Below are 22,923 nucleotides of genomic sequence, written 5' to 3'. Positions count from 1 at the left end.
AACAACCAACAAAGACCAATCATTTGCCGCTGAATAGGACAGAAAAATGGTAATTAGTGACTCTCCACTACACATCTGCTTCTTTATCCCCTTCCTTCTTATCTACCAGCTCCTTACCTTTCCTGGACCGTTGCCAGGAACCAAACACAAACCAAACTGAATTGTGGGAACTGGCCCTAAACTGACTCAGTCAGTGACAACACAGCCACTCCAGCCCTGATGGGTAATCACCTGGAGAGCCTGGCGCTGCCAGCGTGGCTGAAAGGCTGCAGGTCTTCCACCCTGGACCAGAGGTGCTTACGTATGAAAGGGGGAGTTAGAAGGGACTCCTCACCTGCCTCTATCTGTCTACTTCTCACTCAGAAACACACTGGCATGTATGTTTTGACGCTCAAATGGAGAGTCCCCAGTGTAATTCTTTGATTTTTGCTTTCTTAGGGTATAAAGTTGAAACTTGGAGGAAAATGACAAAAAAGATGCTTTTACTCCGTCCTCTCATTTCTCTCTTAAAAATATACATTAATATATGCTTTGGGCTTTCATATAGTCTTTTTTATAATTATTTGCTTTACTCTTTTTAGTTCTAAACCAAGAATGGAGATACACCAGAATCCAGATGCCTCCTAAATTACTTCAAGGGCAAATGAGGAATCGTGCTAGTGAACATAGCATGTAGTAGTTAAACATACTGAAGTATTTCTATTTCTAACAAAAGCCTTGTAAAACATGTTGGTCATCTCCATTTAATATCGTAACAAAAACAGAAGAAAAATAGAATGATTTGTTCAAAACTCATCACATTATGGCAGAGGCAAAGCAAGAAACCAAGAACTCTTTGATCTGAACCCAAAAGAGCTTGCTTACCTTCCACTATAATGGGGGGGGGGGGTGGAGTTGTGAGTATACGTCTTTGAACATAAAACAAAAACAGAAATATAACTTCTAGTCCATTTACTAATTCTCAGAGAATGCAGCCTCCAGTTTTAAAGTCTGTTTCAGCATTTGAATGATTTTAGTACAAGCCTCAATTAAGGCTTCATTTAGATTGCTATTAGCAGCATTGCTGTATAAGAGATTTTGTGACCACCTAGAGGGTTGGGATAGGGAGGTCAGTGGGAAGGAGACACAAGAGGGAGGGGATATGGGGATATGGGGATATATGTATACATATAGCTGATTCACTTTGTTATACAGCAGAAACTAACACAACACTGTAAAGCAATTATACTCCAAAAAAGATGTTTAAAAAAAAGGAAATTAGATGTTTACATATCATCTCCCTATCCCCACCCCTAAATGTGCATTGCTGTTTCCAATTGTCCATAAAAGCAATAAAGCCATCATCAACAACTTCCACCTAAAACTGATGTGTGCCTTTATGACTCACTTCTTGGGTACCTATCTTGAGAGCACTAAAGCTGCATAGGAAAACCATAACTCAAACGCTGCCCTTAAAAAAAAAGTATGCTTTGTCAGCCAATGACAAAGTATCTGCAGTGAGAACGTTAAAGGCAAGCAAACTGAGAGGTACCAAAAAGAAAACTTCACCAGGGAAGAAGAGCACTAGAACATAATAGAAAGAGATGAAATAATTTATGGTTTTCTCAGAATTAGCAGGTTGGGGTAGGTTTCCTGGCTTACTTTTATCTTAATTCTTTACAAATATGAAGACAATTATCACTTTTATTACTAGATAAAATATCTATCCAAGAGTATGATCTAGTATTTGAATTGTCAGAAGGGCTTTCTTGTACTATTTTCAGCATGTAATTGGCTAAAATGGAACTACAACCTATTTAATTACTTCTGCCCCTTGTTTCCCTGTTATCTAAAGAAGTTCCAAAACCTGAGAATTACGTTTAAACTCATAATTTGCAACTTACCTTCCGGTTTTTGTTGCCGTTGCTATCGTGTAAAACAGTTACCATTTCTAACTCTATTCTTGTATTTATTCCCTCCTCTATGAAGGCAAAACTAAATTGAGTTGGACTTAAATAAAATTAAATGGTTGTGATATTTTTCAATTGAAAAAAACCCCACCAATATTCTCTATGCTATTAATGACCCCTGCCATCACCACAGCAGTGCTCTGACTCTTTTGTTGGTCCAAAAGAGAGGCAAATGTTTTATAGGCCGGTGAAAGTTATAATGGACAAGGATTCAAAACCTTTATCTACAATGCTAATTTAAACTAATCTGAGTTTATGATCTTTGGGGAGATTTGTGATCCATGTGCAAATTATTATTACAATAAATTATTTTCCAGTAGGGTTTAGTGTAAAGGAAATGAGCATGATTCTATGACTAGGCAGAGGAGAAGTTTCCTAAGAAAAACAGTCAAGGGTTAGAATGAGAAATAGTTTCCCAGAGATATCTCAAAATGTGAGTCAGATACTAATATGTCCTGAGAGATTTAGTTGAAGCATCTCTGGAGGCTGAGTGATAAATTATATAACTCTGAAGGCTCTTCCCATTCCTGCAATCTGATGATAAATCTGGACATTACATTAGATTTGTGTTCTTTCAAATGGGTGACATGGGCTTCTCCCCTTGGACTCCAATGAGAAAAATATCGGTTGCGAGATTTTCTTCTTAGACTTTCTGTCACTCTCCCTACCTGAAAACAATGAAGACAGACTCAATTACCTATAAAGGGAAGCAAAGTAAAATCGGATCCCTCCCTCATGCCCAACACAAAAATCAATTTTATCAGTATATGAATTATTTATTTGTCAAATGCAAAACTTTTAGAGTTCTGTAGGTGATTATCTTTCTTACCATAGATCTTTTAAATATATCAAAATGTGCTTGCCATAAAATAAAAGCTTGAGCAATTCAACTACATTAAAACAAAGAACTTCGGCTCATCAAAAGAGACCTTTCAAAAGTGAAAAGATAAGACTGAGGGAAGGTATCTGGAACACATATAACAGACAATATTGTTATTAAGATATACACAGAACTCCTTCAAGTTAATAAGAAAAAGACAAATAATCCAATAGAAAAACAGGAAAAAGAAATGAGTCATTTCACAGAAGAGGTAACATAAATGGCCAATGCAAATCAAGACTGTGAGATACCATTTTATACCAATTTAATCGGCAAAAATTAAGAAATCTGACAATACCAAATATTGGAAAGAATATGAATCAACAGGATCACTTGTACATTGCAAATAGGAGTGTAAATTGATACATTCATTCTGGAAAACACTTTGGCATCATCTTGTAAAGTCATGTCTCACGACACAGCAATTCTACTCCTAGGCATATACTTGTGCATTACATAAACACTCATATTTTGGGGGGATAGAAAAAAATGGATGTTCACACTAGAAGAATAGATAAATTATTCTGTGACATGTTCACTCAACAGAATGAGTGAACTACAACTACCCACGACTACATGGATGAATTTTAGTAACATAACATTGAATGAGAAAAGCAAGTCTGAGATATAAAATAAGCAAAACTGGGACTTCCCTGGTGGCACAGTGGTTAAGAATCTGCCTGCCAATGCAGGGGACACGGGTTTGATCCCTGGTCTGGGAAGATCCCACATGCCGTGGGGCAACAAAGCCTGTGCGCCACAGCTACTGACCCTGCGCTCTAGAGCCCGCGAGCCACAACTACTGAAGCCCGCGTGCCTAGAGCCCGTGCTCCACAACAAGAGAAGCCACTGCAATGAGAAGCCTGTGCACAGCAACGAATAGCCCCGGCTTGCTGCAACTAGAGAAAGCCCGCACACAACAATGAAGACCCAACTCAGCCAAAAATAATTAAAATAAAAAATAAATAATTTTTTTTAAATGCTGCAAATTCAGAACACAATGATAAAAATTATAAAAAATTAAAACAAGCAAAACTAAACAACATATTGTTTAAGCATATATTTAAAAATGATAAACAAAATTCAGGATAATAGTTTTTTCTAGAGTTGAGGAAGATAGCACATAGATATGTTTAATTTAGGGATAATTGTAGATCTTAGATTGCATGGCAGGTTCTTAGGTTTTCATTAAATAATTAAAGACATAAATAACTGAAAAGAAAAGATAGTTATGCCCAGACCAAAGAGGACAGTGTTTGTGAACCAAGGATTATGATTAACCCGGTTTTGTATATATAAGGTCCCCCTAAGCATCCAAAAGAAATAAAAAATAAAACAAGTGTTTTCACAATTGGTTTATTTGTGCTTTTATGATATTTCAAGTATTATAAAGTATCTGACAAATCTCCATTCACAGATTCTATACTACTTAACAGTATGTTTACCCACTTCTCCCCACTTTATCTCTTCTTAGTGCTTCCTTTTTGGCTTACAGTTGAGAAAATGGACAGAAAAGAAAATACTTCAATGTTTTTCTCAAAAAACAGTGGTGAGCCTAGAAAAATGACTTCTTAGGCTTTTAGCTTTATACCCAACAGCACACCAGTGCACACTTCCCCTAATTAGCAGCAATGACTTCATAGTTCTTTGAGTTTTTCATTTTTGCTTATGGGTCTACTTTTTTTCTTAATCAATCTTGCTTCAGAGATTAATACTTTCACTAATGTTTTCAAAGAACTGACTTTTTGCTTTGTTAATTTTCTTTACTGTTTGTCTATTTTCTATATTATTATTCCTGACTTTACTATTTTCCTTCTTTCTACCCATTTGAGTTCATTTTGCTTTTTAAGCTGGAAATTTAGGGAGTTGATTTGAAACCTTTCTTTGTTTCTAATATAAGTATTGAAAGTTATACATTTCTCTCTAAACACTGCTTTAGTTATATTTCACAAACCTTAATACAGAATTTTCATTCACTTGAAAAATCTTTCTCATGTATCTTATGATTTCTTCTTTGACTTATTGGTTTAAAATTATGCTGTTTAATTTCCAAAAGTTTGGGCCTTTTCTAAGTATGTGATTGTTATTACTTTTTAATTTGTTATTAGTTTCTGAGTAGTTTCTACTGTGGCCAGAAAACATATTCTGCATGATTTAAATCACTTCTGAAATTTAAGGATACTTACTTTATGTCAAAGGTTATGGTGTACCTTGGTGAATGTCCCTTGAAAAGAATGTATATTCTGCGGTGGTTGGGTATAGTGTTCTGTAAATGTCAATTAGGTTAAGTTGATTGGTAGTTTTGTTCATATTTTCTCCCTCCTTACTGATTTTTAAAATCTATTTCTTCTATCAATTACTGATAAAAGAGTGTTAAAATATCCAGCTATGATTGTCTTCCTTTAGTACTGACAGTTTTGCTTCATGTCTTTTGAAGCTCTGGTACTAGTTGCATAAATATTCAGGATTATTATGTTTTCCTGATTAATTGACACTTCAATATTATGAAAAGTCTTTTTATTTATTTTAAAAAATTTATAAACTTTTTATTTTATATTGGAGTATAGCTGATTAACAATGTTGTGATAGTTTGACTCGGCCATACATATACATGTATCCATTCTCCCCCAGACTCCCCTCCCATCCAGGCTGCCACTTAACATTGAGCAGACTTCCCTGTGCTATACAGTAGGTCCTTGTTGGTTATCCGTACATGTCAATCCCAAACTCCTTAATTATCCTTTCCCTCCACCCTTCCCCCACTGGTAACCATAAGTTCATTCTGTAAGTCTGTGAGTCCGTTTCTGTTTTGTAAATACATTCATTTGTATCATTTCTTTTTAGATTCTGCATATAAGTGATATCATATGATATTTCTCTTTCTCTGTCTGACTTAATTCATTCAGTATGACAATCTCTAGGTCCATCTATGTTGCTGCAAATGGCATTATTTCATTCTTTTTTATGGCTGAGTAATACTCCATTGTATGTATGTTCCACAGCTTCTTTATCCATTCCTCTGTCAATGGACATTTAGATTGCTTCCATGTCTTGGCTTTTGTAAACAGTGCTTCAATGAATACTGGGGTACATGAGTCCTTTCGGACCATGTTTTTCTCCAGATATATGCCCAGGAGTGGGATAGTGGGGTCACATGGTAGTTCTATTTTTAGTTTTTTAAGGAACCTCCATACTGTTCTCCATAGTGGCTGTACCAATTTACATTCCCACCAACAGTGTAGGAGGGTTCCCTTCTCTCCACACCCTCTTCCAGCATTTATTGTTTGTGGATTTTTTGGTGATAGCCATTTTGACTGGTATGAGGTGATATCTCATTGTAGTTTTGATTTGCATTTCTCTAATCATTAGCGATGCTGAACATCTTTTCATGTGCCTCTTGGCCATCTGTATGTCTTCCTTGGAAAAATGTCTATTTAGGTCTTCTGCCCATTTTTTGATTGGGTTTTTTGTTTTGATGATATTAAGCCACATGAGCTCTTTGTAGATTTTGGAGACTAATCCCTTGTCAGTCACATCATTTGCAAATATTTTCTCCCAATCTGTGGGTTGTCTTTGCATTTTGTTTATGGTTTCCTTTGCTGTGCAAAAGCTGTTGAGTTTAATGATGTCCCATTTGTTTATTTTTGTTTTTATTTCCATTACTCTGGAAGATGGATAAAAGATATTGCTACAATTTATGTCAGAGAGTGTTCTGCCTATGTTTTCATCTAGGAATTTTATAGTATCCAGTCTCACATTTAGGTCCTTAATCCATTTTGAGCTTATTTTTGTGTATCGTGTTAAAGAATGATGTAATTTCATTCTTTTATATTTAGCTGTCCAGTTTTCCCAGCACCATTTGTTGAAGAGACTTTCTTTCCACCATTGTATAGTCCAGCCTCCTTTGTCATAGATTAAGTGACCATAGGTGCATGGGTTTACTTCTGGGCTTTCTATCCTGTTCCATTGATCTATAGTTCTATTTTTGTGCCAGTAAATTCTTCCAGCTGCATTTTTCTTTCTCAAGTTTGCTTTGGCTATTAGGGGTCTTTTGTGTCTCCATACAAATTTAAAGATTTTTTAATCTAGTTCTGTAAAAAATGACATTGGTAATTTGATAGGAATTGCATTGAATCTGCAGATTGCCTTGGGTAGTAAAGTCATTTTGACAATATTGATTCTTCCAATCCAAGAACATGGTATATCTTTCCATCTGTTTGTGTCTTCTTCGATTTCTTTCATCAGCGTCCTATAGTTTTCAGAATACAGTTGTACTGTCTCCTGAGGTAGGTTTATTCCTAGGTATTTTATTCTTTTTGATGCAATGGTAAATGGGATTGTTTCTTGAATTTCTCTTTCTGATCTTTCATTGTTAGCATATAGAAATGCAACAGATTTCTGTGTATTTTGTAGCCTGCAACTTTACCAAATTCATTGATGAGTTCTATAATGTACTGTTGGATTTGAATTGCTAGCATTTTGTTGAGGATTTTTGCACGTATGTTCATCAGTGATATTGGTCTGTAATTTTCTTTTTTTGTGATATCTTTGTCTGGTTTTGGTATCAGGGTGATGGTGGCCTTGTAGAATGAGTTTGGGAGTGTTCCTCCCTCTGCAATTTTTTGGAAGAGTTTGAGAAGAATAGGTGTTAGCTGTTCTCTAAATGTTTGATAGAATTTGCCTGTGAAGACATCTGGCCCTGGACTTTTGTTGTTGGAAGATTTTTTTTTTTAATTTTATTTATTTAATTTATTTATTTTTGGCTGTGTTGGGTCTTCGTTGCTGCGTGCAGGCTTTCTCTAGTTGCGGCGAGCGGGGGCTACCCTTCGTTGCGGTGTGCGGGCCTCCCATCGCGGTGGCCTCTCTTGCCGTGGAGCACAGGCTCTAGGCGCATGGGTTTCAGTAGTTGTGTCACGCGGGCTCGACAGTTGTGGCTCGTGGGCTCTAGAGCGCAGGCTCAGCAGTTGTGGCGCACGGGCTCAGTTGCTCCGCGGCATGCGGGATCCTCCCAGGCCAGGGCTCGAACCCGTGTCCCCTGCATTGGCAGGCGGACTCTCAACCGTTGCGCCACCAGGGAAGCCCTGTTGGAAGATTTTTAAATACAGTTTCAATTTCATTACTTGTGATTGGCCTGTTTATATTTTCTATTTCTTCCTGGTTCAGTTTTGGAAGGTTGTACTTTTCTAAGAATTTGTCCATTTTTCCAGGTTGTCCATTTTATTGGCATATGGTTGCATATAGTAGTCTCTTATGATCCTTTGTAATTCTATGGTGTCAGTTGTAACTTCTTTCTCTTTTCTAATTTTATTGATTTGAGTCCTCTCTCTTTTTTTTAACATCTTTATTGAAGTATAATTGCTTTACAATGGTGTGTAACTTTCTTCTGTATAACAAAGTGAATCAGCAATACATATACATACATCCCCATATCTCCTCCTTCTTGCGTCTCCCTCCCACCCTCCCTATCCGACCCCTCTAGGTGGACACAAAGCACCGAGCTGATCTCCCTGTGCTATGTGGCTGCTTCCCACTAGCTATTTTACATTTGGTAGTATATATATGTCCATGCCACTCTCTCACTTCGTCCCAGCTTACCCTTTCCCCTCCCCGTGTCCTCAAGTCCGTTCTCTATGTCTGCGTCTTTATTCCTGTCCTGCCCCTAGGTTCTTCAGAACCTTTTTTTTTTTTTAGCTTCCCTATATATGTGTTAGCATACGATATTTGTATATCTCTTTCTGACTTACTTCACTCTGTATGACAGTCTCTAGGCCCATCCACTTCACTACAAATAACTCAATTTCGTTTCTTTTTATGGCTGAGTAATATTCCATTGAATATATGTGCCACATCTTCTTTATCCAGTTATCTGTCAATGGACACTTAGGTTGCTTCCATGCCTGGCTATTGTAAATAGAGCTGTAAATGAACATTGTGGTACATGACACTTTTTGAACTATGGTTTTCTCCGGGTATATGCACAGCAGTGGGATTGCTGGGTTGTATGGTAGTTCTATTTTTAGTCTTTTGAGGAACCTCCATCCTGCTCTCCATAGTGGCTGTATCAATTTATATTCCTACCAACAGTGCAAGAGGGTTCCCTTTTCTCCTCACCCTCTCCAGCATTGATTGTTTGTAGGTTTTTTGATGATGGCCATTCTGACCGGTGTGAGGTGGTATCTCATTGTAGTTTTGATTTGCATTTCTCTAATGATTAGTGATGTTGAGCATCCTTTCATGTGTTTGTTGGCAATCTCTATATCTTCGTTGGGGAAATGTCTGTTTAGGTCTTCTGCCCAGTTTTGGATTGGGTTGTTTGTTTTTTGATATTCAGCTGCATGAGCTGCTTGTATATTTTCGAGATTAATCCTTTGTCAGTTGCTTTGTTTGCAAATAATTTCTCCCATTCTGAGGGTTGTCTTTTCTTCTTGTTTATGGTTTCCTTTGCTGTGCAAAAGCTTTGAAGTTTCATTAGGTCCCATTTGTTTATTTTTGTTTCTATTTCCATTACTCTAGGAGGTGGGTCAAAAAGAATCTTGCTGTGATTTATGTCTTAGAGTGTTCTGCCTATGTTTTCCTCTAAGAGTTTGATAGTTTCTGGTCTTACATTTAGGTCTTTCATCCATTTTGAGTTTATTTTTGTGCATGGTGTTAGAGAATGTTCTAATTTCATACTTTTACATGTAGCTGTCCATTTTTCCCAGCACCACTTATTGAAGAGGCTGTCTTTTCTGCATTGTATATTCTTGCCTCCTTTATCAAAAATAAGGTGACCACATGCGTGTGGGTTTATCTCTGGGCTTTCTATCCTGTTCCATTGGTCTATATTTCTGTTTTTGTGCCAGTACCATACTGTCTTGATTACTGCAGCTTTGTGGTATAGTCTGAAGTCAGGGAGGCTGATTCCTCCAGCTCCATTTTTCTTGCTTTGGCTCTTCAGGGTCTTTTGTGTTTCCATACAAATTGTGAAATTTTTTGTTCTAGTTCTGTGAAAAATGGCATCAGTAGTATGATAGGGATTGCACTGAATCTGTAGATTGCTTTGGGTAGTAGAGTCATTTTCACAATGTCGATTCTTCCAATCCAAGAACATGGAATATCTCTCCATCTGTTTGTATCATCTTTAATTTCTTTCATCAGTGTCTTATAGTTTTCTGCGTACAGGTCTTTTGTCTCCTTAGGTAGGTTTATTCCTAGGTATGTTATTCTTTTTTGTTTCAATGGTAAATGGGAATGTTTCCTTAATTTCTCTTTAAGATTTTTTATCATTGGTGTATAGGAATGCAAGAGATTTCTGTGCATTAATTTTGTATCCTGCTACTTTACCAAATTCATTGATTAGCTCTAGTAGTTTTCTGGTAACATCTTTAGGATTCTGTATGTATAGTATCATGTCATCTTCAAACAGTGACAGCTTTACTTCTTCTTTTCTGATTTGGATTACTATATATTTTTTTCTTCTCTGATTGCTGTGGCTAAAACTTCCAAAACTATGTTGAATAATAGTGGTGAGAGTGGGCAACCTTGTCTTGTTCCTGACCTTAGTGGAAATGTTTTCAGTTTTTCACCATTGAGGACGATGTTGGCTGTGCGTTTGTCATATATGGCCTTTATTATGTTGAGGTAAGTTCCCTCCATGCCTACTTTCTGGAGTTTTTATGATAAATGGGAGTTGAATTTTGTCGAAAGCTTTTTCTGCATCTATTGAGATGATCATATGGTTTTTCTCCTTCAGATTATTAATATGGTTTATCACATTGATTAATTTGCATATATTGAAGAATCCTTGCATTCCTGGGATAAACCCCACTTGATCATGGTGCATGATCCTTTTAATGTGCTGTTGGATTGTGTTTGCTAGTATTTTGTTGAGGATTTTTGCATCTATGTTCATCAGTGATATTGGCCTATAGTTTTCTTTTTTTGTGGCATCTTTGTCTGGTTTTGTTATCAGGGTGATGGTGGCCTCGTAGAATGAGTTTGGCAGTGTTCCTCCCTCTGCTATATTTTGGAAGAGTTTGAGTAGGATAGGTGTTAGCTCTTCTGTAAAGGTTTGATAGAATTCACCTGTGAAGCCATCTGGTCCTGGGCTTTTATTTGTTGGAAGATTTTTAATCACAGTCTCAATTTCAGAGCTTGCGATTGGTCTGTTTATATTTTCTGTTTCTTCCTGGTTCAGTCGTAGAAGGTTGTGCTTTTCTAAGAATTTGTCCATTTCTTCCAAGTTGTCCATTTTATTGGCATATAGTTGCTTGTAGTAATCGCTCATGGTCCTTTGTATTTCTGCAGTGTCAGTTGTTACTTCTCCATTTTCATTTCTATTTCTATTCATTTGAGTCTTCTTCCTTTTTTTTCTTGATGAGTCTGGCTAATGGTTTATCAATTTTTTTTTATCTTCTGAAGGAACCAGGTTTTAGTTTTATTGATCTTTGCTATCGTTTCCTTCATTTCTTTTTCATTTACTTCTTTTTTTACCTTTTCTTTATTTTTGGGGGGGCAAGGAATATGACTTTATTCGGCAAGCCGAGAAGGTGGCAGACTAGTGTCTCTGAAAAACCACCTTCTTTCAGTTATTTCTGATCTGATCTTTATGATTTTTTTCCTTCTGCTAACTTTTGGGGTTTTTTCTTCTTCTTTCTCTAATTGTTTTAGGTGTAAGGTTAGGTTGTTTATTTGAGATGTTTCTTGATTCTTGAGGTAGGACTGTGTTGCTATGAACTTCCCTCTTAGAACTGCTTTTGCTGCATCCTATAGGTTTTGGGTCGTTGTGTTTTGATTGTCATTTGTTTCTAGGTATTTTTTGATTTCTTGTTTGATTTCTCCAGTGATCTCTTGGTTATTTAGTAGTGTATTGTTTAGCCTCCATGTGTTTGTATTTTTTACAGATATTTTCCTGTACTTCATATCTAGTCTCATAACATTGTGGTCAGAAAAGATACTTGATATGATTTCAATTTTCTTAAATTTACCAGGGCTTGATTTGTGACCCAAGATGTGATCTGTCCTGGAGAATGTTCCATGAGCACTTGAGAAGAAAGTGTAATCTGCTGGTTTTGGATGCAATGTCCTATAAATATCAATTAAGTCTATATTGTTTTATGTATCATTTAAAGCTTGTGTTTCCTTATTTATTTTCATTTTGGATGATCTGTCCATTGGTGAAAGTGGGGTGTTAAATTCCCCTACTATGATTGTGTTACTGTTGATTTCCCCTTTTATGGCTGTTAGCATTTGCCTTATGTATTGAGGTGCTCCTATCTTGGGTGCATAAATATTTACAATTGTTATATCTTCTTCTTGGATCGATCCCTTGATCATTATGTAGTGTCCTTCTTTGTCTCTTGTAATAGTCTTTATTTTAAAGTCTATTTTGTCTGATATGAGAATTGCTACTCCAGCTTTCTTTTGATGTCCATTTGTATGGAATATCTTTTTCCATCCCCTCAGTTTCAGTCTGTATGTGTCCCTAGGTCTGAAGTGGGTCTCTTGTAGATAGCATATGTACGAGTCTTGTTTTTGTATCCATACAGACAGTCTATGTTTTGGTTGGAGCATTTAATCCATTTACATTTAAGGTAATTATCGATATGTATGTTCCTATTACCATTCTCTTAATTGTTTGGGGTTTGTTATTGTAAGTCATTTCCTTCTCTTGTGTTTCCTGCCTAGAGAACTTCCTTTAGCATTTGTTGTAGATGGATTTGGTGGTGCTGGATTCTCTTAGCTTTTTCTTGTATGTAATGGTTTTAATTTCTCTGCCAAATCTAAATGAGATCCTTGCTGGGTAGAGCAATCTTGGTTGTAGGTTTTTCCCTTTCATCACTTTAAATATGTCTTGCCACTCCCTTCTGGCTTGCAGAGTTTCTGCTGAAAGATCAGCTGTTAACCTTATGGGTATTCCCTTGTATGTTAAGTATTGTTTTTCCCTTGTTGCTTTAAAATTTTTTTTTGTATTTAATTTTTGATAGTTGGATTATTATGTGTCTTGGCGTGTTACTCCTCGGATTTATCCTGTATGGGACTTTCTGGTCCTCCTGGACTTGATTGACTATTTCCTTACCCATATTAGGGAAGTTTTCAACTATATCTCTTCAAATATTTTCTCAGTTCCTTTTTTTTTTCTCTTCTTCTTCTGTGACTCCTATAATTCGAATGTTGATGCATTTAATGCTGTCCCAGAGGTCTCTGAGTTGTCCTCAATTCTTTTCATTCTTTTTTTCTTTATTTTGCTGTGTGGTAGTTATTTCCACCATTTTATCTTCCAGGTCACTTATCCATTCTCTCTCAGTTATTCTGCTATTGATTCCTTCTAGAAAATTTTTAATTTCATTTATTGTGTTGTTCATCATTGTTTGTTTGCTCTTTAGTTCTTCTAGGTCCTTGTTAAACGTTTCTTGTATTTTTTCCATTCTATTTCCAAGATTTTGGATCATTTTTACTGTTATTACCCTGAATTCTTTTTCAGGTAGACTGCCTATTTCATCTTCATTTGTTTGGTCTGGTGGGTTTTTACCTTGCCTTTTCATCTGCTGTGTATTTCTCTGTCTTCTCATTTTGCTTAACTTACTGTGTTTTGGGTCTCCATTTTGCAGGCTGCAGGTTCGCAGTTCCCATTGTTTTTGGTGTCTGCTCCCAGTGGGTAAGTTTGTTTCAGTGGGTTGTGTAGGCTTCCTGGTGTAGGGGACTAGTGCCTGTGTTCTGGTGGGTGGGGCTGGATCCTGTCCTTCTGGTGGGCAGGGCCAGGTCCAGTGGTGTGTTTTTGGGTGTCTGAGAACTTAGTATGACTTTAGGCAGCCTTTCTGCTAATAGATGGGGTTGTGTTCCTGTCTTGCTAGTTGTTTGGCATGTGGCATCCAGCACTGGAGCTTGCTAGCCATTGGGTGGAGCTGGGTCTTAGTGTTCAGATGGAGATCTCTGGGAGAGCTCTCGCTGATTGATATCATGTGGGGCCAGGAGGTCTCTGGTGGTCCAGTGTCCTGGACTCGGCTCTCCCACCTCGGAGGCTCAGGCCTGACAGCTAGCTGGAGTACCAAGACCCTGCCAGCCACATTGCTCCAAAGAAAAGGATGAGAAAGAAAAGAAAAAAATGAACAGATAGAATCCCAAAGCAAATGGGAAAAGCAAAACTAAACCAACAAAATCACACAAAGAAACATACACATACATACTCACAAAAAGAGAAAAAAGGATTAAATAAAATAAATAAATAAAAGAATAAAAAATTAAAAATTAAAAAAAGGAAGTGAGCAACCAAAACAATAAGCAAATTCAGCAATGATAACAAGCACTAAAAACTAAACTAAGATAAACATAAAACCAGAAACAAATCAGACACAGAAAGTAAACCCCAAGTCTACAGTTGCTCCCACAGTCCACCGCGTCAATTTTGGGAACATTCGTTGTCTATTCAGGTATTTCACAGATGCAGCATTTATCGAGTTGATTGTGTGGATTTAATCTGCTCCTCCTGAGGCTACACGGAGAAATTTCCCTTTCTCTTCTTTTTTCGCACAGCTCCTGGGGTTCAGCTTTGGTTTTGGTGCTGTCTCTGCATGTAGGCCACCCTCAGGCATCTGTTCCCACCCAGACAGGAGGGGGTTAAAGCAGTGGCTGATTAGGGCTCTCTTGCTCACTCAGGCCAGGGGGAGGGAGGGGTAAGTAGTCATAATTGGAATGTGGGCGAGCCTACGGTGGTAGAGGCAGCATGATATTGCAACAGCCTGAGGTGCGCTGTGTGTTCTCCAGGGGATGTTGTCCCTGGATCACGGGACCTTGGCAGTGGTGGGCTGCACAGGCTCCAGGTGGGGGTGTGGGTAGTGACCCGTGCTTGCACACAGGATTCTTGGTGGCAGCGGCAACAGCCTTAGCAGTTCATGCCTGTCTCTGCTGTCCAAGCTGATAGCTGTGGCTCACACCCATCTCTGGAGTTCACTTAGGCAGTGCTCTGCCTTCTGTGCACACACGGAGCAGGAATCCCCTCTTCTTGCACACCCGGAAACAATGGCCTCTTCGGCACGTCCTGACGTTTTCCCCCACTCCCTCCCAGCTAGTTGTGGCACACTAGCCTCCTTCAGTCTGTGTTCACGCAGCCAACCCCAGTCCTCTCCCTGGGGTGTGACCTCCGAAGCCCAAGACTAAGCTCCCAGCCCCCGCCGGCCCCGAAGGGTGAGCAGACAAGCGTCTCAGGCTGGTGAGTGTTGGTCGGCACCGATCCTTTGTGTGGGAATCTCTCCGCTTTGCCCTCCGCACCCCTGTTGCTGTGCTCTCCTCCATGGCTCTGAAGCTTCCCCCCCGTCCACCCCCTGTCCCCACCAGTGAAGGGGCTTCCTAGTGTGTGGAAACTTTTCCTCCTTTACAGCTCCCTCCCGGAGGTGCAGGTCACGTCCCTATTTTTTGTCCCTGTTTTTTCTTTTTTCTTTTGCTCTACCTAGGTATGTGGGGATTTTCCTGCCTTTTAGGAAGTCTGAGGTCTTCTGCCAGCGTTTAGTAGGTGTTCTGTAAGAGTTGTTCCACATGTAGAAGCATTTTTGATGTATTTATGGGGAGAAAGGTGATCTCCAAGTCTTACTCCTCCGCCATCTTGAACGTCCCTCTAAAATGGTTTATTTTGTTGTCTAAAATATTCTTTGAATTTATATGGATGAAAAAATACCCAAAGATATCCAAAAAAAAGTGTGGAAAAGAAAAGAAAACAATGTGATGTTAGGGAGAGTAGCAATAATGGTTTTGGAAATTTCAGAAGGTACTATATCTTCAAGGTAATTAAGTGAGTATGGTATGACATAGAAACAGACAAATAGATCAGTGGATAGAATAGAGAATTGGAAATAGATTGTAGTATATATAAAAATACCGGTAAGATGGATGAATACCATAGTTGTAGATGGATATATTTATAGCAATCATGCAAGAGCTCTTATAAGAAAAAGGCATGTTACCATGTAGAAAATGGGAAAAGGATATCAACAGATAATTCACAAAAGACCAATTCCAAATATAACAAATACATAAAAAGGTGTTCTAAAGCACTAGTACTCAGGAAAATGCACGTAACACTAGCAATGAGCTGTCACTTCATACTCATCAAACGGCTAAAAAGACATCTAACATCTATTGCGGGCTGCGACATAGAGAAAGGAAAAGGATGATCTCAAGCATCACTGGTGGAAGTGTGAAAACTTTTTGTTGTTGTGAAACTGTCAAACAACATCTCATAAAATTAAAAGTATTTACACTTTCCAACCCAACAATCCCACTCTTGGGAATCTAGCCTTCAGAAAGAAAATCACCATGAATTAAGGAAATATATAAAAGGTATTTCCTGTAAGATTGTTTGTAGGAAACAACTGGAAACAGAATGAATGCCTATTATAGGGAAATGGCTGAATCGAGTAGGAAATACCCACACCAAAGGGAAATATGCAACCATCAAAAAAAAAATGCATGAAAGTTCTGTCAAGTGACTTGAAGGAATTTCTACAAGATGAAAAAGTGTTTAATGGATACTATTTTGTAAAACAGTAAGAACAAAATAAACACAAAAATCTCATGTGTGTGTCATGTATGTGTGTGTGTATCCATACAGGGTTACATGAGAAGGGAGGGAAAGGGAGACATTCAGACTGGGCTGTTCACATAGGTCATCTTGGGGTATTGACGTGTGGTGAGTTGGCAAGCATGAAGAGCTGCTTTTACAATGCAACCCTGGAGTGAAATCTGCAGAGAACTTCCCTTCCTTTGCTGCATGAATCACTAACAGCTACAAGAAAAAAGAGGAAAAATTAAACATATTCAGTTTTGACTTTATGGTAGATTGTATTTTTTTCCTTCCCAGAAGCATTTTCCTTATTTCTATCTGAATTCAAAAGAGTGAGATTGTTTTGTTTGTTTTAACAATTCAATTCTCTTTACTTCTATTTCAGAATTTGCAACTTTAGATTTTTACACTCTTTCCCTAGGTTTTTATTCAGGTTTAAACTTGTTATGGTGCCCATTTTTTTAAAGGTAGATTGATGGGTACTCTTGTTTCCTATGTCCTTACTGATGCTATTCAGTTTTTTGTTTGTACTTTTAGCCACAACAGAACATGTTTCTATGAGCAAATTTTGTTAATACTCAAATATTCTATCCTAGGTTATAATTAATAGGTGAGAATTGTCTTTTAAAAAAATTTCTTTTTTCCTATTGCTTTCTTTATTTTATTTATTTTTGGCTGCGTTGGCTCTTCATTGCGGCACATGGGCTTTCTCTAGTTGCGGCGAGCGGGGGCTACTCTTCGTTTGGGTGCACAGGCTTCTCATTGCGGTGGCCTCTCTTGTTGTGGAGCACAGGATCTCAGCGCACGGGCTTCAGTAGTTGCTGCACACGGGCTCCGTAGTTGTGGCTTGTGGGCTGTAGAGCGCAAGCTCAGTAGTTGTGGCGCACGGGCTTAGTGGCTCCATGGCATATGGGATCTTCCCGGACCAGGAAACAAACCCGTGTTCCCTGCATTGGCAGGTGGATTCTTAACCACTGTGCCACCAGGGAAGCCCCGAGAATTAATTGTCTTAAAGGTCTCTTACTCAGTTGAGGTGGATCAGGAAAGGTTACCTGGAGGAGGTGTGTGATACATAATAGACATTCAAATGTTTGCCAGTGAGGACACTTCTAAACCGACACTGAAGGGGCAAGTAGGAATTAGCCAGAGAACTGGGAGAACAGATAGGTTATTCCAGGCAGAGGAAATACTAATAATGACAACTGGCATTTATTGAGACAACCCGCATTTATTGGAAATTCACTATGTACAAAGTAACTCGATAACCTCTTTGATGCATCAGCTCACAGATGCTACACATTAACCCTGTATTTCCAATCTACAGATGAGGAAACTGAGGCTTAGATTCAGTGGCCTGCTCGGGTGTCAAGGCCTCTTAAAACACAGTAAGGGGACTTCCCTGGTGGCACAGTGGTTAAGAATCTGCCTGCCAACGCAGGGGACACGGGTTCGAGCCCTGGTCCAGGAAGATCCCACATGCCGCAGAGCAACTAAGCCCGTGTGCCACAACTACTGAGCCTGTGCGCCTAGAGCCCGTGCTCCACAACAAGGGAAGCCACCGCAATGAGAACAACGAAGAGTAGCCCCCGCTCGCCGTGACTAGAGAAAGCCTGCGTGCAGCAACGAAGACCCAACGCAGCCAAAAATAAATAAATGAATAAATAATACGAAACGCACACACACACACACACACACACACACACACACACACAGTAAGGGGTGGAATTGGGATTCAAACTCCAGTCTGTCTGTTGCCAAAGCCTGAGCTATTACCCACTATAGTGTACAGCCTCCCCTAACTGCTGGTGTAATAGGCTGCATTCTGTCTCCTGAATGTATTGGGTTACTTAACAACGCACCCAGGCATGACCATACTACCTTCTTCACATGTCACTACCTGAAAGAATTTTGTAACATTTAACACCTGGATGTTTGTGCACCTTGCCTTCTAGATCTTTTAGAAAAATGTTCAGTGAAGCAATTTCCAGCATTAACCTGCAGGTGGTCCCAGTATTAATACTATTCTATTCAGAGAAGTATCTATGTATTCTATTCTGCTTCTAGAAATTTTAAGATACCTAACTCTACTGAGTGGGGAAAATATTTTCCCTAAGGTAATTTAAACACATTTTTTCCTAATTTTTTTCTGAAAATCTAAATAGTTTTTATAGTAGGTTGTCTTCATTAACTGTTCTTTACTCATATATGTGTATAAAGCACTAAATGAGAAGGATTCTATTCTAGTCCAAGTGAAGGTAAGGTAGTCAAAACTGCTTCATTTTCAGCTCTGTCTTTGGGATCGCTTGTTTACCAGGAACAGAAATCCTCTTAAACTAGCTAAAGAAAAAATGAGGAATTTACCTTAAGATACCAGAGTATCTCATAGATCCTGAAGGAATCAAGTTGATTTGGATCTCCAAAGATGCTAGGAAAGGAACTGGAAAAAAAAACAGGAACCTACATTATTCTGGAGTCAAGTGTTCTCTATTTCTGATTCTCTCTGTTCACCTGTTTTATTCTTTCTACTGCAGATCAGCCACTTCTATTTCAGCACACAAGGACCCCCTACCAGTTTTGGATGACTCCCAGGTCAATGTACAATTGAGTTACACTCTGAGTTCCCTGGTTTAAATGATCTGAAGGTCTGCTGGCCCACTAATAAATTGCTTCCCCCCACATCCAGCCCTGGTCTGAATAATTGTGAGCAAGGAAGTGTGGGACCATTTAGTATATAGTATGTAGGGCTCCCCTCCAGGGCCTTGGAGAGGATGGATCTCTAAGAATAGTAAAGGGGGTAGGGCTTGCTGCCATTAAAGTAATAGTCTACAGACAGTAGTAACAAAAGGAGTAACATTTTACATAAAATCAGCCAGGATTAGATATTCCTGTCCAGCTGGACATATACAAATGCAATGCAAATAATTTCAAGATGCCTTTATGGAACCTTTCTAAATTCACATATCCAAGTGTGGCTCTTAGGAAAATGTTGTTTGATGCCCAAGAATGATGTAGTCCATAAATAATGCTTTCTTTCAATTTTCATAGGATGAAGTTTGACTTGGACCTTAGTCACAGACCTGTGACTTGAGGAAAACTCTTAGTGTAAAATGTATTAACTCTAATACATTTCAAGAAAATTCATGTTCCTACCCCATGGGTACCTGGCATGTGCCAGGTGATCCATGTATGTTTATCAAATGAGTGAATGTCAAGTTTTGCCAGTCTTTCAAGAACCATGCCACTCTGTTAGGGAAACTGATAAGAGTGTTTTGCCTCCTGTTTTATTCAGGGGACAATTTATGTATTATACAATTTTGACTTTCCTGCCTGTGTCCTGCTGCCCAAAACGTGACAATTTTGTTCAACATTAGCACCGAATCAAATTATAAGACTCAAACCAGCCAACTTCCTTGGCAAAGGGTTGACAGAGGTGAATGGAGAGAACAGTGGAAAGACTGAGGCTAAGAATAGATTTTTTGGATTGCTGGTAGATTTTTATCATGGTCTCCGCTCACTTGCCATTATTAGCATAGGTAATTCATAGCTGGCTAGCTGGATTTCCTCTTAGTCTCAGGTTCTATCATAATTCGAGTGAATTTAATCAGGACTGATGCTAATAAATGGATTTCTGGCCTGGACCCCTGGGAACTTTCCAGGGGATGGCGAGTGGAAGAACAACCGAGAACAACCAAGTGGCATCTTTGTCCCTCTGCAGTTTCCTGTTGTGACAGATCACCCTGGAACACACACCTGCTTGTCCACAGTTATAATATGCTATCCTTAGATACCATAATGATAGAATCCAATGTGTCAGCTTGGGTTTAAAAATATGTCTCTAGTAGCTTTCCTTTTTATTATTTCATGTTGTCTGGTTGTCATTATTTCTTATTTTTTACATTTCTGCATCTTAGTCTCTATATTCTGTCCATTTGTTATATTTTCTTCTAAGATTCTTGAGGAATGGTGTTTTATTTTTTAGCAATCAGGGACACTATTTGGGAAGTGATGAGTTTTGCTTTTGTATTTGCTGTGCCCCTCAAAGCACAGTCCTCAAGTGAAGGACTTGAAAACATATATTAGAGAGGAGCCTCTGGCTCTAGTCACAAGCTACACTTAGTGTATTAGATACACTCCGCGAAATTCTACTGAATTTTAGTCCTCATCAGTTTAAAAAAAATTCCAGTTAGCAAAACACACAAATAGGTGACTATAGACCGAATGTCTGTGTCCCCCCCAAAGTACATATGTTGAAACCCTAATCTCCAAGGTGATGGTATTTGGTGGTGGGGCCTTTTGGGAGGTGTTTACGTCATGAGCGCATAGCCGTCATGGATAGGACTTGCACCCTTACAAGAGGCTCCAGAGAACTCTCTCACCTCTTTTACCACATGAGGACACAATGAAAAGACAGCTGTCTGTGATGAACCAAGAAGCCTGCTCTCACCAGACACTGAATCTGCCAGTGCCTTGGTCTTGGACTTCCCAGCCTCCAGAACTGTGAGAAATAAATTTTTGTTGTTTATAAGCCACCCAGTCTATGATATTTTTCTTATAGCAGCCCAAACAGACTAAGACACAGACTTGTGACTTGAGGAAAACTCTTAGTGTAAAATGTATTAACTTCATCATTTCCAAGTTTAGCATGCTTCTAACACCGGGGGACAAGGCCCACTCCCACTCAGCATGGGTAACTTTTTTGTAGCCAGCTCTTGTGTAAGTGCTTTCACTGTTCGTGATTTTTACACAGTCAGATTATCCTTTGGCCACAACTGTTCAGGCATTTGAGCACAAGATCTTGAATATTTATTTGTTATCATATATCTGATATTCTGTGATTCTCAAACTAGTACCATCACCTTATTACATAAGCTCTCAATGCTACATGACCATTGATAAAAAATACCCAGTCACTGAGAGTCTCATAAACACCAAGAGCCTTGGGGTATGTCTTCAGGTGCACAGCTACATTCCTTCAACAGATGCATCTGCTAATTCATTTTTATCACTGCCTGCCCAAGCTGAATCAGAGAGCAGCCACCGTGTTTCTTGTCAGGTGGATGCCCCAATAAACAGCAATAGCTGGGAAAGCCAGTGGAGAAGTGCATTTTCCCCTTTCACTGGAATTCTAATTTATTTGATGGGTTCTTAACTGCTGGGGAGAAAAGGGGTATGACCTTGCCCAAAGCCTGGAGAGCGGACTAGGTCTCTTTTGGGAGTAGAGGTGACATTTTATGGCTTTGTGCATTTCTCTCTCATTGTTCATTGTCCTTTGGAAAACTCCTTTCAGAAGTCTCCCCATCTCAAGACATTCTTCAACCCACAAATAAATTCTACTGAACCCACAGGATCCGAAACCCATAGACCCGGGTTCAGTTTCCCTCCTTAGACGTTGCTGACTTAGCGTGTGTAGCTGGACCCTTTTCTGCAGCAGGGGCTAAGATTCTTTCATCCAAGTTACAGGATGACAGTGGCCCCTAGTTTGGCAGCCCTGCAGAAGTAGGGACGGCCACGTTCAGCTGTGTTCAACCCACAAAGAATCTATCTTAAAAATATAGTCGTAGTTCATTCTTCCAAAAACCAAGCCAGACCCACATTGACCCACCCAGGTGCCAGCTCAGTTTCTGTGGAATCAGAAACATCCTGATGTTACAACGCCCAGTCTCCTGATCTTTTTCTTCTTTTCTTTCTTTTTTGCCTACTCTTCCATTTTTCCAAATTACCTCTTGGCTGCCAATGACTTAGATTTGCCCTTTGGGAGCCTGGTAGTTGGGACTTAAAACCAAAGAGGCAGACGTCTCAGAGGTTGTGTTCTCTAAAGTTCTCTCCAGTTCTCTAAATTTCTTTCTCTGGTATTTCTTACATGAAAGGTTACTAAGACATTGTAATTCTCACTTAGAATATGACTGTATTTTATTCTAAGTTCAAAAAATCTCAAGGTCTAGTATCTATATATCTATATCTATGTTTCTTAAAGACTCACAACTCTTATGCAGTATAGATTGAGTTTTAGATGAAAGTTTATCCAAGAAATATTTATTGTGTATCTTTATACAGTCGGAATGAGAATACAGTGGTGAACAAGACAGAAAGATCCCTGGTTTCCTAGAGCGGGCATTCTAGGAGCAGAATGGTTCCATAGAATTATCTACTTCAGAAGTCAGAGGGAAAAATCGTGCTAGAAACTGGAAGGGAGTATGCATTTGCCATATTCTGTAGTCTACTGTAGACACAGAATTGAAAAAAAAGATTTCACAGCAAAATATTTCAGGTCGATTACTTCCATTCAGGAAATACATGCTCATTATTTTCTTCAAACTAGAAATTACTTTATCCCTTTTTTCTTTGAAGTTCTCTTAAATCTGTTATTATTCAGGATCTCTATCCAATTTCTCATCAAAGTGCCCTATTTGTAGCTTCCAAACGTTAACACCTCTTTGCTGAAATGGAGCCTATAAAATGCGTTAGGGGCTTAAACTGTGTGTGAGGCAAAAATGGTATTTAAGCCCTTAATGAAATTATGAGCTATGGAAAGTGTTGCATTTTGGGTTTATGGGAGTCTT

The sequence above is a fragment of the Balaenoptera acutorostrata genome, chromosome 17, assembly GCF_949987535.1.
Source record: "Balaenoptera acutorostrata chromosome 17, mBalAcu1.1, whole genome shotgun sequence".
Classification (NCBI taxonomy): Eukaryota; Metazoa; Chordata; class Mammalia; order Artiodactyla; family Balaenopteridae; genus Balaenoptera; species Balaenoptera acutorostrata.
This window is presented reverse-complemented; position numbering follows the sequence as displayed.